Below are 16,228 nucleotides of genomic sequence, written 5' to 3'. Positions count from 1 at the left end.
AATTTAGTGCCAGTTGAAAGATCCTCACAATCCGACACCTAACCGCAATTATGTTCGTCGAGTGCATTATGCCGAATATCAGGAGCCAAAAAGTATAATAAGAAAACCTCTAAAACTTCCAACGCACTTTTTGGTTGAATTCCTTGGATCTTTTGTTCTTTGGCTATAGTGGCAAAAGCGTCTTTTGTCCTTTGTTTACCAACGTCTAGACGCCGATGGTGACTTGGCTCAAAAGCTGCATCCACGGTGCGTGGGCTGTCCTTTAAAGGCATTGTGTAACTTTTAATGCAAAAAGTGTGTGGCTGATAAAATTGAAGGCAAACTGGGCTTAAAGTGTTTCATAACAACAGCAAAAAGTTACCACAAACAATAAGACCTTTGCACAAAAGACAGGAGAAGAAAATTGTTGCGATATGAAATGAAAATCAAAGTTTTTAATAAGCACCAATTCAAAAATGAAGTAAAATTTTTAAGAAAATCGAACACTAGCTTTTTAAGAATAATAATGGTATTCCTTTCACTAGTAAAGTTTTTTGTTCTCTGTTAAAGATTTTAATTACGCGCAGTAAGGAAAATGGAACGTGCTGCAACGGTCAACGATTTGTGGCAAAAGAGCGGCAAATTAAAAACTTTGCGTAAAATCCATTTTAACTTTTCAACAACTCATCGCGCATCTGGCGCCCTGAAAAAAAAGCCCCAATCTGAGCCTGACAGCCCAGCGTTTAATAAAGGCAATTGGAGTTGGAGTTGGAGTTGGAGGCGGAGTCACTGCAATCCTAGTTATTCCTGCTCCTGTGCGATGAGCACGATGAGTCCGTCAACGGCCTCTGGTTAACTAACAAGAGTCACTCAAGTTGAGGAATATGATTAAGAATGGAAACTTTTAGAGATGGGATAGATGTACATTGTTAAGCGGACTTATATGCTGAGTTGTAATCAAAATAAGTCTTTAATGTTAGTATAAAAAATATATATATTTAAAGACCTTTAAGAATGCCTCTCAAACTGTTTTAAAACTTTATGTGAGTTCTTTTGATCTTTTGACTACTTTAATATTTTAAGACTTAGCTATATCTTGATTTTTGTCATCTTAAAATTGTGTTCAACAATTTTCTATCTGTAAGCTTGATGTTTTAAATTAAAGCTCCATCTGGAGGAGTTCCTCGAGTGGGATGGCAGTGCAGAGATGCCTGCAACTCCATCTAAATGTTCATTTGTTATGCTGTCGTCGGTCGCGATCATCATCGCCGCTATATTCGCAATCACCATCATCATCCCATCCCCATACCCATTCTCATCGTCATCCTCAACTGGCGGGCAGCCAACAAGTGTCTTCAAACACACTTCCACTCCACTTCGCGCTGCCAACTGCAAAGGAGGCGCCTCCAGCGATGTCTTCAAGTAGCCCGCAGCGTAGAGATGCGCACATGGCTGTTTGCTAGCTAAAAAACTGAAATATATTGAAAAAACAATGTTGCAAGCGAAGTTTAGTTGTACTATTTTCAATGAGCTATTCAATTGTTTTAAATACATACTAGTAGAAATAGTATATATATGGTCAAATACATCCTTTCTATTATTATCAAGGATTAATTAAAAAACATCTTTATTTCAAAAATAGCGCTTTTCAAGCAGAAATCGCAACAGATTCGTCTTGGCTGCCGGTACTGCACATGCAAATTGCCAGTGACCGCGATGTTTTGATTTTATTCTCATTTTGATTATTTTGTTCGCTCCACTTACAGATGGCCCGGAGACTTTGCTCCGGCGTGGGTTTGTTCCCAAAGACTGGCTTCATGTGGCTCCGACTGGCCAAAGACTGGCCAGCTGTGAAGTGCAGTTGAAATTGCCAGCGCGTGGGCTTTGCCAGCTTTTCCCAGTTGTTCGGGAAGTGCGTGACATGTGTTTCAGAGTGCCAGAACGGTAGTTAACTTATGGAAATGCAGCCAGCTACTCGACATCAAACTTTGTTTGATTGACTAGGCGACGGACACGGTCATCGTGAAAGCGGCCAAGTCACGTCCGCAGCGATAAAATGAAGTTGTCCAATGGGATCCCATGGAAATCAATTTTAAGTCGATACTCAAACTGGGCTTAGGTGAAAGATGTTTATTTTCGAAATAAAAGATACATTTCATAAATGATTTCTATAAATCTTTTTGACATTTGACTAATCTTCTGCACACAAGTCCAGTTGGCAAACATTATTAGACCATTCTAAACGATCCATGAGATACTCCTTCCAAGCGGGGATTGCCCAATAAACGGCTCAAGATTTATGCCTGCCGTCGTTTTATTGGCCCAAATCCAGTTCCACCTCTTGTTGCCAGGCATATCCGCTGGCCAAAATGGCAATATTTACGAGTATCGATACCCAATTCAAATTGCAATTGCGAACAGCAAAGAATCCAGTTCTCTAAAATGTGTGCCAACTGAAAGATATGGTATAGATTTTCCAGCCATCCAATAGTACTTTACCATTTTCACACTCAATTTGATGGCCGTAGGGCAGTAGTTAAACAAATCATGTGTGGTAACTGATATTAAACTGTGCTAATTTATTTAAGCGATAATCTGGTAATCACACCTTTTTTCTATGGATGGATTTTATGGATGAAAACAAGTTTATAATAAAAACAAGACAACTACAAAAAATAGTAAATTTTCATTCTAATGTTATTATCATATTGTTAATTAGTTTCTAAGTTTAGTTAGCACTTAAAAAATATTTTTGTAGTTAATTTAAATACTATTTTGTAAGTTTTAAGAAGTCTAAGCAGTCGTTAAACTCTCCCTTTAAATCTTTCAGCCCACTTAGGTGCACATAAGGCGCCTTTGAAGTGTGTCAATGCATCGCTTGCCACATGTGGAACATTTCGCACGACACCCGTTCGCATTTCACCCCTTTTTCCGCCCCTCCATCGGTGGCCCCCCTTTTTTGGCCAACACATTTGGCAAGTGTCTGCGCCTGCTTAGGCCGTGATAATTTATGTGGCTGCCGCATCTCCGTCGTCGTTGGATTTTGCGGCTTTGATCAGTGCCGACAACAATGCACGCCGCATTTTTGCCCCCTGGAATTTTGCCTCTCGACTTGAAAGCGAAAGTGACATTTTACTAATTTAGCATTTTGAATGCGCCTCGTGTCTTGCGGTCGCGCCAAAAGATTTATTCGATGCAGTGCAAGTGCAACTTGCCCGCCTCGCCGGCTTTTAATTAAAGTCTTTTTTATATTTTCTGGCCACTGGCTGAAGGGGGGAGGCCATTCATCAATAACATGGTTATGGATGCTGGGCATGCTTGGCCAGAATTGATTGATGGATGGATGTCTAAAAGAAACCAATGAACTTGCAAGGAGTTCAAGGATAAGTAGTTCTAGTATCGGTTCAAGGAACTCAAAGGAGTCTTTCTAAGTACTAGCTGAAAACAACAAATTACACGTGACAAAGGCACATTTATTTTTAGAGATATAATTAATGCATAATACAATCTATAAAGCAATTAGTATCGAACCGTTCAAATTGCATTTACCGGACTTGCGGTGGTTTTCGCTTTATCCGTTTATCGCGCAGCGACCAATCCGCGCTACTTTTTTTTGGGGCCATCAAATTGGAGTTGAAAAACGATTTAACAAGGCCAAAAACTACAGCAACAAAGGCAAACATTGCTGAATTATTCGGAGGCAAACAAAAGGCATTCAATTAAAATTGGCACAGTTTGCTGGGCATGGCAAAACATTTAATACAATTTACGCAAATTAATTTCGCTGCAAAAATGAGAAAATGCAAAACTGCGAAAAACATCCAAATCTGCGAAAATGTCGAGGAATTTGCGATATTCGAAGCGCGGCGCGGATGCAAAAAGGGCTGACAACAATCGCATTCAGCAATCGATGAATGTTTCGAGTGCAACAAAAGTGCAATATTAATGGCCTATATAAATGGCAGATATACTATATCCCGATATCCACACTCACACACTCGAAACAGCAGTTAAACGCAAATATTTTGCGTGAAAACAATTTGCGAAAATTGCAAAAACCGATAGAGAGCAGAGATAGACAATGCAATACCAATTTGTCGTATTGTTTGCCAATGGCCAAAAAACAATGGCTTAGGTAACGAAAGATATGGCAATGAATGAATGATGTGTAGTAGGGTCATCCATTTTGCAGGCAAAAGCTTCTGGTTCTGCTCGTTTTCTCTGGAAAATTGGGTCAGCCGATAAAAACAATAAATAGTCGTCCAGAATTTATGGCATTTTAAGGTGTTTGCACAAGAACCATTCAACAAATTGATTGCTCTCCATTCAACTGGCAATTAAAATTGTATGAACTAAAAATACAGCATGAAAGAAGTTTTCTCAATTTTTACGAAAATCATGTTTTAAAGGTTACAAGTTACTAGCTGGCATAAATCTACGCAAAAATCATGTTATCATATAAATTAAAATAATAACATTTTCATTTTGGTAACAATACTGCTATCTATTCTGACTTATGGCTTTCTAAGGCCTTAATGAATATTTAAGATGTTACACAGAATATTAGCAATTCATGCATCTTAATTTTAAATCACCTCTTTTACAACCTATAATTTAAGGCAGTCTTCTTGTAATGAACCAAAAACAACCTTAAATATGTACATTTAAACTTTCCCCCAGACTCGTCCCAGTCACATAAACTGCTTTCACATTGCGAAAGGCTTCACAAATATTTTCATATGCAGCCTTTGGCTCCTGGCGCAAACATACAAAGTGTGAAACCCTTTGAGACGCACTAGACACGCCAGAAAACGAATAAAAATAGGAAAACCCCCAAGAAAAACAGAACATTTTCCGGGGCAGACAGTACACTGGGAGCAGGAAAAAGACAAAAAATGCTGGAAAATTATTTTACGGCTAGTGTGTATGCGTTGTGAAATTATTATGAGCTAAGGGTTCGGCTAAATGTGGCAAAGGATGTGGCAAGAGGTCGGTGGTTTGCTATTCGCTTGAATTAAAATGAATTTAAGTGGTTTGCTTTTGGCCAAAGTTGCTCCCATATGCAGGCAGAGCCAAGGAGCAAGGATATCGTGCATAATGCTTAGTGGCAGGATAGAAAGACAGCTCAAACTCATATTTATCTGCGGAATGTCTGCAAAGTTGCAGCGAGTTATTAACTAGCCGAGCATTTGGTGCGGGGTTCTTTACTTTGAGCATTATTCTTTGCATTCTATTAACTGGTCTAAAATCAAATATTAATTTCAGTAGATGAATGGATAAGTCCAGCCCACTGATAGAGCCATCAACACGCAATAGCCAAGCACCGTGGCTTAATTAAACTCGCGATCATGAGCAACTGGACGGGCAATTAAAAACTTAAGGCTGGAAAAATCCAGCCAGCTGCACTCACTCTCGCCGGGAAAAATGAAAAATAGGCGTTGCACTTTGAATGGCCGAATCGAGTGGATGGGGAGATGGATGCTATCTGGCTAAGCCACGCCCCCTGGAAAGCGAGGGGCGTGAGTGGCAATTTTTCGCGCTGAGTGCAAATTGCGATTGCGAAGATCGGATCGCTAAGCTTTTACCCAGTGCAAATAAGCAATTAGTTGGCTTAATAACTCAATGGCCTTGCAACCGGTTCGCATTTCCTAATAGAATTCTTTTTTTTTCGAAGGCGAGGGGCTGCCCCAAAGTTAACTTTTGCCTTTTTGCTAAACAGTCCGCGGAAAAGTTTGCCGGCAACAAAGTTGGCCGGGGCACAAAGTAAATGAAGCCGCCGCAGCAGCCTCAATTTAAAATTAAGCTCATGAAAAGTAGTTAACCTCCAAAGCCACCCAACGCCGCCCACTCACCACCCCGTTTTCCCAAAAGCCGTTAACTACGGCACAAAGTCAACATGGGCGGGTGAAGTGGGGACTTTTCCTCTTGTTCGCATTAAAGTAAGCATGAAATTAAAGCTAAACCAAAGGGGCGACCGCCAACCCTGATGGATGCGTGGCTTTTATAAGCTTGTGGTTCGCTGCGCGACGGGAGGGGTGCGCTGGCAAGGGGGGGTGGGGTGCAGGGGTTGGAAAAAGGGGGGCACAAACAGAGCACTGTTGCCTGCATTGTTGCAGCATCAAATTAGCAGCCTTGTTGTATAAAAACTAGCGCGAAATTCGCATTTTTCGCCCATTGTTGGTAGTGCAAAGCTGCCAAAAGGAGCTCAAATGACCTCAGTCTCTGGATGCACTGGGAAAATTTTGTGCTAACTCTTTATATTTGCCGAAAAATACGTTCAAAATCTAAATCAGAAAATTCAAACAACACACAGTTATCAGAATATATTCTAAGTTTTCTTAGCTAATAAAAATGTTATAAAATTAAACAGCATCAAATCAATGCACTCTCTAAAAAAGCGATAACATTTTTTGTAGTGCCCCTAATGATGCCCCACCAAATTCAGCTTAAAGAGCAGACGCATCCGCATCTTTTGGTGCAAAACAGCTGCACTTGTTTCTTTCGTCCTGAATTTTCCTCCCTTTTATGTTCGTTTCCGTTTGCTATCCATTGTGCTCCATCTGAAGCCATTTGTTTTGTGAAAGAGGAGGGCCAAAATAAAATTACAACACCCAAAGGTGTAATTGAATCAAATGAGGAAAGCACAAATTTTTGAGATTACTTCAAAATGTAAGCTGCGAGACGAAACTCATTTCGCCGAGGGCAATCAAATGCAGTTCCCTGGGAAAGATTTTTTATTGCTGGCGGCGGTAAGAAAAGCCCAAAAAGAGGGGCTGCATTGCTAATAACTGAAAATACAAATGAGGGGGAAGCGGAACGATTGTATTGGGGGTTGAATGGATCTCGGGAGCAGCAATCAGCGAAAGTGCCTGCCACAGGCGTCTGCCGCTTCCGGTGCGCCAAACGGAAACGGAAGTTGCACACGCCGCAGAAGCGGAAAAGCGAGTGGAACACTTTTCACGCACATATGCGCCCAATCATCATCATCGTCATCAGCATAATGCGGTCGAAAAACATTTAGAGACAGAATTATGACAGGCCTGCAGACAAAGCCGCCAGACAGAACAAACTGCAGAGCGAAATGGAGAAAATAAGCGGCTAAACACAGACTCCAAATGCGATTGCCGAAAGACTGCGTCCCCGAAAAGTAGACTGGCAAAGCTGATTTTTCGCTTAGCAGCGGGAAAAGCGGGAAATCGGTGGAGGCGGGCCAGCGCGGAGAAGTAAAAGCTGGGCAGCCTGGTGATTTATGTGCACTGTTGAAGGCTCAAATAAGCGTTAAGTTTTCATTTCCGCTGGCGCCGCACTCAGCGGGTCCGAGTGAAATATCCACACAGAAATATACCAAACTGCTAAAGAAATATTGTTTTCTCTTCTTGCCAAAACAAATTAAGAGAAATGCTTAAACAAAGTACCGACTTTCTGCGGATTTCACGGCAAGGGGTCGCGCATTAGCAGAGCCGGAAAAAGAATCCCCAGACGGGGAAAGCGTTAAGGAATATAAATAATGGAGACAGCCGGCTAAGGAACAGGTGAAAGGATGGACAGCAATGGGAAGTGTTTAATAACCGTTTTCTGGCAGGCCAAAGACCAGGGCTTAAATGAGTTTTCAAACCCATTAAAGCAATTAAGTTTCATTTTTATAAATAACATTAATTTTTAGTGGGTCTTGGTAAGCAACAAATTAAAACCGTACCAAATCAAAAGACCGCTTTTAGAAACATTGAAATTTCCAACTCATTTGCTTATTTTTTCTTCATCTTTAGCTCACAAATTCATCGGATAATTTGACACTCCACTTAAACGCTTACCCATTAAAACTGCTAGTGCTTATCGCACCTGGAGCCAGCCATTTGCAATTAATTAAATGCAAAGAATCCCTGATAAAATATCTTTACAACTGCTAAATGGCTGGCAAACTTTTGGCCATAACCCCACATTTATCCCAGTGCGTTAATCAAAGGGAATGATATTTGCAGGAGCGGACTAAACTTGACTTGGCATTTTATTTATTGCCTAAATATTTCGCCAGCTCAGCCCGCTCCGTTCAGCAAATTGTTAAAGAACTCTCCGGCGTACAATGCGGCGTATACGCAATTTATCAACGCACAACAACGGCAATTAATTTGTGCGTTCGCCTTACAGCGCCAACATCAACTTTTATAAATCAAACGTAACGAGCGTGTAAAACCTGACGGGCCCCCAGGTATATGGCGTAATACTGCTCCACTCACCGCCCCCCTAACATTTTGGGGATGACTTTTCATTAGGTGGTGGTATTTTTTAACGTATTTTCCCCCCTCAATAACAAAAACAACAAAGGCGTCGGCAACTTTTCAAATAAAACTCAATGGCAAAAATATTTACAATTGACTGCGAAACATTTTTTACCATTTGGCAGGCGTGACTTTACCTTTGTTTCTCTGTTATTGTTTTATTTTGTTATTTCATTTTTTTCCCTTACTTCTTCGGCCCACGCTGCGTATGAGTTATTTATATTCGAATTATTGGCATTTGAAACTTTTGTTGGAGGGGATGAACGTGCTTTTGGGATTTCTTATCTATATTCGATTAGTAACTGAGCAGGGAGAATACCAGTGGATGATAAATGAAGGCATATTTATGAGTGTTTAAAATTTGACAGGGAGATTAATGAGTTACTCAAGCGTTGTTAGCTATTAAACAGTCCTTAAAGGATTACATTTCTTATCTTCCCCTTTCAAGGCAAAAAGCATTGAGCTTGTCAAACTGTAAAGAAAACCTTTTTACTACTCATTTGTTTATTGTATAAACAACAAGATCAGCGTCTAAATTGTCGTAATTCCCTTGTGTTCCCATCCAATCAGCTCGAATCACTTCAATATCTCTCATCCCAAAATCCTCTTTACATCGTTTGTCAGCGCCAACTTCAGTCTATCCACTAAGAACCCGGCCAACAATAACATCAACAATGACAACTACAACTGCAACAACAACTGGCAGCTACAACAATACGAGTCCTGCCAACACCCACACAGGCGCATGTTGGAAATCAGGGAAAACACGAAAACCTGCATAAGCGATGTTCCAACTCACCTGACAAACTCGAAAAGGCAGCTGCCGGTTGCAAGTTGCAACAATAACAGCAGCTTGTTGCAGCAACAATAACAAAGGGGGCCCAAACAATTTGCCACTGCACTGGGACATCACCGCCGCACCCCCATCCCCCAAACCCCTTTGACCTCACCTCGCCTCTGGAAACCTCTTTAAAAACCCCCCTTACTGCAGAAGGCCCCCAGAAGCGCTACATTTTGCGCTTTATGCACATTGTTTATGAATTCTCGCGCACAAAAACTTTGCCCATGGGAAGGAAAGAAGGTAACGAGGGTGGTTACACTGTGAGAAAAGAAAATGGCCTTGAGCTTAAGATTACAACAAATGAATAGAATTATAAAATAAAATTTCTCTCTTAATTGCTTATACCCCGAAAAGTTGTTTTGAAATTTTACGAAATTTTCATAAATATCGCTTAACTTAACTTTAGTTAAAGGATAATTAATTGCATATTTTCATGCAAATCGCATAGATGGTATGCAACTTTTTTTCGAGTGCATCAGCTGGCTGGCCAAAAGGCCCAAAGGGCTGCAAGGCTTTTGCGCTGAATGGTTTTACGATTATTAACCCATAAAGTATTCATTGAAGTGAGTTTGAGTGCCCCAACTGGGTTCGCAATTTTTGGCTGCCCTGCACGCCCCTCCCTTTCCCACACCTCTGCCTTTGTCTCTTTTCAGCACGCAAAAGTGCAATAACAAACAGGAAACAGCAACAGCAACAACGAGTAATAACAACAAAAGGCGCCACAAGTTGGCAGCCTTTTCGCTCCGCCGTTTTCATACTTCATTCGCTTTGTGCACTTTCTTCCCCCTACCCCTTCCCAATCTTCGTTTCCTTCGCCTTCTGCTGCTTCTTCTTCGTGGCCCCAGCCTTTGCGGAGAATTGTTGTTGGCTTTTTATTTTGCGCCGCGCTCTTCAGCGACCGCTCTCTTCAGTCGAGTGGCCTTCCATTGGTTTTGCATGTTATCTGCTCCATCAGCAGCATCTCCTCAATCAGTGATGCCCATCTGGCTACTTTCAAGCTACATGTTATTTTGGTATAAACAAATCTTTTTTAAATTAATTTGTATTTTCTGTTAATAAAAGATTAGTTTAAGATAAAAAATTGTATACTTTTTATAAATAAAAGATTTCTAGTTCTTTTAAGTAATATATTTAAGTTTTTTAAGTTTTTAAGTCTAAAATTCATTAAAATATGTATTTAGTCATTGTTGTAATCTTCAGTTGGCATCACTGTCGCCCAGCCTGCACTTTTGTTGTTCGCTATTGCATTCTCAACTGGCCAACACTCATCCCCACCCCGCCGCTCTGGACCTCTTCAGAACTCAAACCCGAACCCTCGGACCCATCCAATCTCAACCATTTGTGAGTGCCTTAATTTATGCAGCCGACAAGAGTGAATATTAAAAGTTTTCAGTGTCTGTTGTACCTTTTGCTGTGGTCGCCTCTTCTTCGTGGGCTTCGTGATGATGCGGCTCCGTTTATGTGGGCGGCACTTCTCCCTGCTCTTCGGATGATTATGATTACATTATTATTTTGTATATAGTATATTATTATGGCTTCCCTGCTTTCTTGGGTGGTGCATTCTTAATGAACAGCGCAAAGAACTATGAATAGCTGCGGCGACTTGGGAAATGGAGTTCTTAACTTAAAAATTGCAGGACGAAGAAAAAAGAACGTTAAAAAACTCTCTAAAATGTCACTTTTTCTTTTTTACATAGCCCCAACCTCAACTTTTTTATTTCCCCCCTAATCACGCTTACACTGCACAACCGAGCGTTAAAAAACCCATTCGATACACTTAAATTATGACCTAGGACCAGCTACCCTAATATCTGTCCTGCCCCGCCATTCCGCCCCCATGGTGTCCAGCCACAAATCTTCCATCTCTATACGTAAATAGAATTTATCAAATTTAATTTCACGCTTCATGCGCTCATTTCTATTTAAGTTTGAGTGTCGTGTCCTATCCGCAAAAAAAAAAAAATGGCGAAGGAGCCCGAGGAGCGGAGGAAAAAGGCCAATGAATGTCAAAAATTGTGACCGTAAATGACGGGCCGCAGCCATTGGGGCAATGAGCTCTATAAATCTGGCAGGAGATAACCGGAAAAATGCTAACGAGCCGAATGGCCAGAAAGCGCTCACTATCTGGTTAAAAAATAGAAACCGAAAAAAAAAACATATATATATATGAGAATGATGAGGGACACTTAAAGTTATGAAATTGTAAATTTCGGTTCAGTTCGGTTTAGTTTGGCCGAGAAGCCGAGAAAAAGAACAAATATTTGTACTCCCAAACACACACCATATCACTTTCCCCTTGTCACGGGATGTGGGGCTCCTGGGATCCTGCATAGAAAAGCGGGTAGCTGGAGCATACGCACCCAAAAATTTCCATGTCAAGTGTTGTTCGAAAGTTGTTTTCAGCTTGACTTGGTTTCCTTACAGCAGCAGCACCGCCTCCATAAATGTAATCAAAAATGTATTCAAATTGTTTTTATGGTGGCCGTGTTCAAACTTTCTGACGTTTCGCACATAAATTTTTGATATATGTGTCATGCACGGTGATATGGTGTGGAAAATTACTTTGGATTTTAATGAGTTGTCTGCTGATTTCGGTTAAGATGTGGCTGTTGCTTCTGTTTGGTTTTCCAGCTCGTACAGCTCGAGAACTTGAGATTCAGCATTTTCCATTACCTTCGTTGTGGTTCAAAGCGTTTTAAGGCTAAACATTTACTCAGAGCTCTAAAAATAATATTTATTTGTGTGCTCCAGAAGTTTGAAATCACTGCCGACGGCTTCTGAAAACTCATGCAAAGATTTATTCAAGCTCGCAATGGCATATATTAGTCAGAAAAGTATTATTTTTCTTTTTCCCCCTTCAATCCCAACCCCTAATATGTTTAAGTGTACTTTCAAGCAGACAATTAACGGATTAAACCCTTAACTAAATCCTCGTTCCGTACTAAGCACTTCCTGGACCTTTTGAGTCCCGAAACGGAACCATTAGACCCAAGAGCATAACACCTTTGTCATAAACATTTCCTAATCAGCCCACAAAAGTTGACCCTTCACATGCATACGAAATCGGGTAAGTGGTGTACTCCAGCTTTAGTCCCAATCTTGCCCTCCTTGCTCCTTGGGAACTACAAATTTTCCAAGAGTTTGCACTAAAAAGCAATTAAAATTTTACACGACCATTTGCGCAAGACAATTATGAGGAGCACATGGCCAACCATGCCCCAAGAACCCACCATCCACGAGGGGAGACCCATCGCACCACCAAGTCTAAACCAAGTCTAGAACGTCAACATTATGCCAAGACAATAAAACGACAGCGAGCGCCGCCAGGGAAAGCGAGAGATTTGTTGGCCAAATGCCACACACTCCACCAGATGGAGATGGAGTTGGGGATGAAGTTGGCTATAACGAAGCAGCGAGCGACCGCCCGTTGCTCAACTGGCAGTCATACCTACATACCTACGAGGCATAACACCCAACAATTTCCACACATTTACGACACTGTCCAGGTAAGGGAACAAATTTTTAAAGCGCCCAACGCGACTGAAGGGCCGAAAAAACGTGGCCAAGAAAAAGCGAACATTGCAAATTGAATTGTAACCAAAGTAGAGTCACCACCGAGCAGCATGAAGGCTAAAAAAACGGGGGATTAAAACTCGAGGGGACTATGGCTAACCGAGGGCTGCTCCAAGTGCACTGGAAGAAAAAATTATAACCAATATAAGTTGGCTTGTTTTATTTTACGAATTATTAAAAAGATAGATGACTAGCCCAAATTGAGCTAATAATCTAATTGTTAATGATAGAATGGAGTGTGTAATCCCAGATTAGTATGCAGTAAATCCAATTTGCAAGTAAAATCTTTTTACATTTCCTTCTCGAATTTTTTTCAGTGCAGCGTGATTTGGTTGCAAGCCCATTAGTTGGCAGCAAGTTATGACTCTATTAAAAAAGCAACGCCTTGCTGCACTTGCCACCGTCGCGGAAGTTTGGACACTCTCGCGCCTGATGCCCCAAGTGGGCGTGGCTGGGCGTTGTGGACCCAGCCGGGTTGTGGCTCCCTGCCATTTGTTTGGCCATTCGCGGACTTCAATAAACATTGGCAACATGGCAATCGTACGCAGCCTCTCATAATTGTAGGAGATTGGGAGAGTCGCCCTGAGGGCCAACTGAAAATTCAGCAAATGTTTTAATTGCAGTCTGCCAAGGGAGCTGATTGAATTTGCATTTCAGTTGGGACTCAGGCTCCATAAATTGCAGTTGTCGTCTGCTGGAGCAGCCGAACCACATGCCATTAGCTTCGATTCCATGAGCATTGAGCAGCATTCACCGCAAGCCAATAATCTAATTTTCGGCCATGCTAAAAGCCTACTATCCCTAAAACCCAAGGCTTAAATTGTTTTCTCTTTTTTTTTCGAGGCAATAAAAGTTAACCTGCACCGCATAGGGCCCCAAAACTTGGCATAAGAAACTCAACTCAACGAAAAGCCGAATAAAATACCAGAACGAGGGGAAAGCTTGTGGTTGCACGCCTGATGCAATTTACGGCGCTTTGTTAAACGCTTCAACGTGAAACCGAATGCCCAGGAACTTGGCCCATCCCTCGTCCCTCGTCCTGCGTCCTCCCAGATAGCCGGAGTAGAACGAGAGGCATCCAAAGTAAAGGATATACAAGTTAAAGGCAACATCCGTTGTGGGCCACAGCCAGGCTGTGGCCATAAACAAACTCAACGCTCCGCACTGACCGTTCCCGGCCAGCTATAAAACAATTTCGCATATGGCTCCCCGAGCCCGGGACTCGGAGTTTTTCTCTTGCCCTTTGGACTTTGCACTGGAAAAAATTTAAATATTATCACTATTATCTTAGTTGAAAAATGGACCCTGACAAACAATTGAAAGGAAACTTCTCCTTTCATGTTCCTGAAGAGCATCTTTATAGATCACTTATTATTCTTCCAGTGCATGTGTAGCAAGTAGGAGTCCTTGCCAAAGTTTGTGGCTATGTCCAGGACCCCCGGTCGCCGCCCATCCTCGCCTGGCATGCACCAACACCTGGTAAGCGCCTTTGTTGTGCTCCGATGGCTCCGTGGGCCAAGTGTTGCATACTTTTTTTTCGGTTGCGGCTCCTTTTGCAGGCAGCATTTTTGCGGCTCTATGGGCAGCTAGCTAGCTTGTTTTTCTTCGAATATTTTTTCGTATATTTTAGCAGCCCGGGGCCGATATTCAACACTTTTTGGCCAGTGGGAAAATATTATGCTAAACTAAGGCATAGTTTGCAAGCCGAGATATTGTTGCATTCTGTGGGCTTTGGTGTTTGCGGCCATGTTACCGCCTTAAATTCGATCCCACCAATTGTGGCTGGCGGAGTCGGTGTGTAGATGCAAAAGTTTTTCTAATTAAAAACACAATAAAGCCTTCGGACCGCGGCGGTCTTGGCCATTGTGAAGAGCACCAGGCGCTGAAACCGCTGCTCCACATCCACATTCTGCTGCTCCTTCGGTCGTGCTGTCCTGGCTGGCCGCTCGTTGCCCACACAATGGCCATTATGACATCGTTATGTGGCATCAACTTTTTGCCTCATTAAAAAGGTGAGTTGGCTCAAAGGCTTCTTAATGCCCGCCTCCACTGTTCCTGTTGTTAAAGTCATCTGGTCTTAATTAAAGCCCGGATTAGATATGGCAATGTCATAATTGAAACGCTAGCCCACTAAGCCTTGACTTTTGCCCCGCTTTAATTTCAATTTCTGCCACTGCCTCGCTCTCGAAACCCTTTACCTCGAATCCTTTCAGCCGCAGGACCTCGAATCAAGAGCTTCCTTGGGTCAATCGGCTTTCCCCTTTCAGGCTTTTATTTTTTCTGTGCGTCGTAGTGTGCAGATTGCGGTTGAACTTAATGCCTGGTCAATGCCAATATCGATTTGAAAACTGAATTGGCTTTAATTGATGTTTGTATTCGTTTAAGAACATTAAAGTAATAAGTTAAATATGACCATTTCTGAGATCATGCACCTCTCTAGTTTCATAATTTTTGCACTACCTTCACTGCTTTAAGCCAAATGCACTTATTGATTTTGCTGCACCTTTTCAAGGTCCTTGCTGCATTAAGAACCATATATCACAAGTCAATTTCCTGGCCACATAAATCACCGGGGATAGTGCAAACTCGCTCCGTGGACCACACCATATACCTACCATTTGTCTGGCCATGTAGTCCATGTATCGCTGCATCCGCATATCTTTCATCCGCTTGACAATTATAAATTGTAACCTTGCCTCGCTCCGTGTGACATAATCGCGTTCGAATCCAATTTGGCCACGTGTAAGTGCAAGGGCAGGAGCGATTAATATTTTGTCTGGCGATGATGAATGGTCCGGAGCAACTGCAGTGCGCCACTGATTGAGTTATTGGCAGCAGAGGGGTCGGGCGGTGCTGAGGGTCGGATGCAAATGCGATAGCAACACCTACTACATGGCCGCAGACTTGTTCCCAGTGCCTGGCCAACCATACGTACATATATGGAGGGGGATCATCCAGCTCCAGCTCCACCTTCCGGATTCTCACAGCTTCTACGGCGACTCAACTCAACTCTCTGCTCCAGCTGCATCGACAACAGGCTTTCGGTCAAGTTTATTGTGTTAGCATTAAACAAGGCCAAAACCAGGGGACCAAGGGGCGGGATCTGCATCACTTATCCGGGCAACGAGCCGTGCATGCTGATGCACTGAAAGAAATCTGGAGGGCATGTCAAATTAGATTCTTCACATTATAGTATTTTCATTCACCTTCTCACTTTACGAATGAGTATCCCCACCATCTAGATCTATCTTCCATATTTAATATGATAATATGATATACTAGTATTTCTCTCAGTGCACCTCGGCGCTCAGAGACAGCAGTGCAGGCCTATTGTTTGGCCAGTCTTGGCCATGTTCGTTAAGTGGGTGCAGCAGGCGAAGGACTCGCAGGACTCGTAGCACAGTAATTACAAGCAGACGCAGGCCCATCTCCCAATCTTGGTTTCCCCAGCAGGATCTGTCTGTGGCAAGGACATGGTTAGTACTGTCCTGTCCTGCGCTGTCCGTCGGAGGAGTAAATAAAACTGTGCAGACAATTAAGTTTGTTTTGCCTGGGCATA

This window comes from Drosophila simulans, chromosome 2R (genome assembly GCF_016746395.2).
Source record: "Drosophila simulans strain w501 chromosome 2R, Prin_Dsim_3.1, whole genome shotgun sequence".
NCBI classification, from domain to species: Eukaryota; Metazoa; Arthropoda; class Insecta; order Diptera; family Drosophilidae; genus Drosophila; species Drosophila simulans.
Note: the sequence above shows the minus strand (reverse complement) of the source record.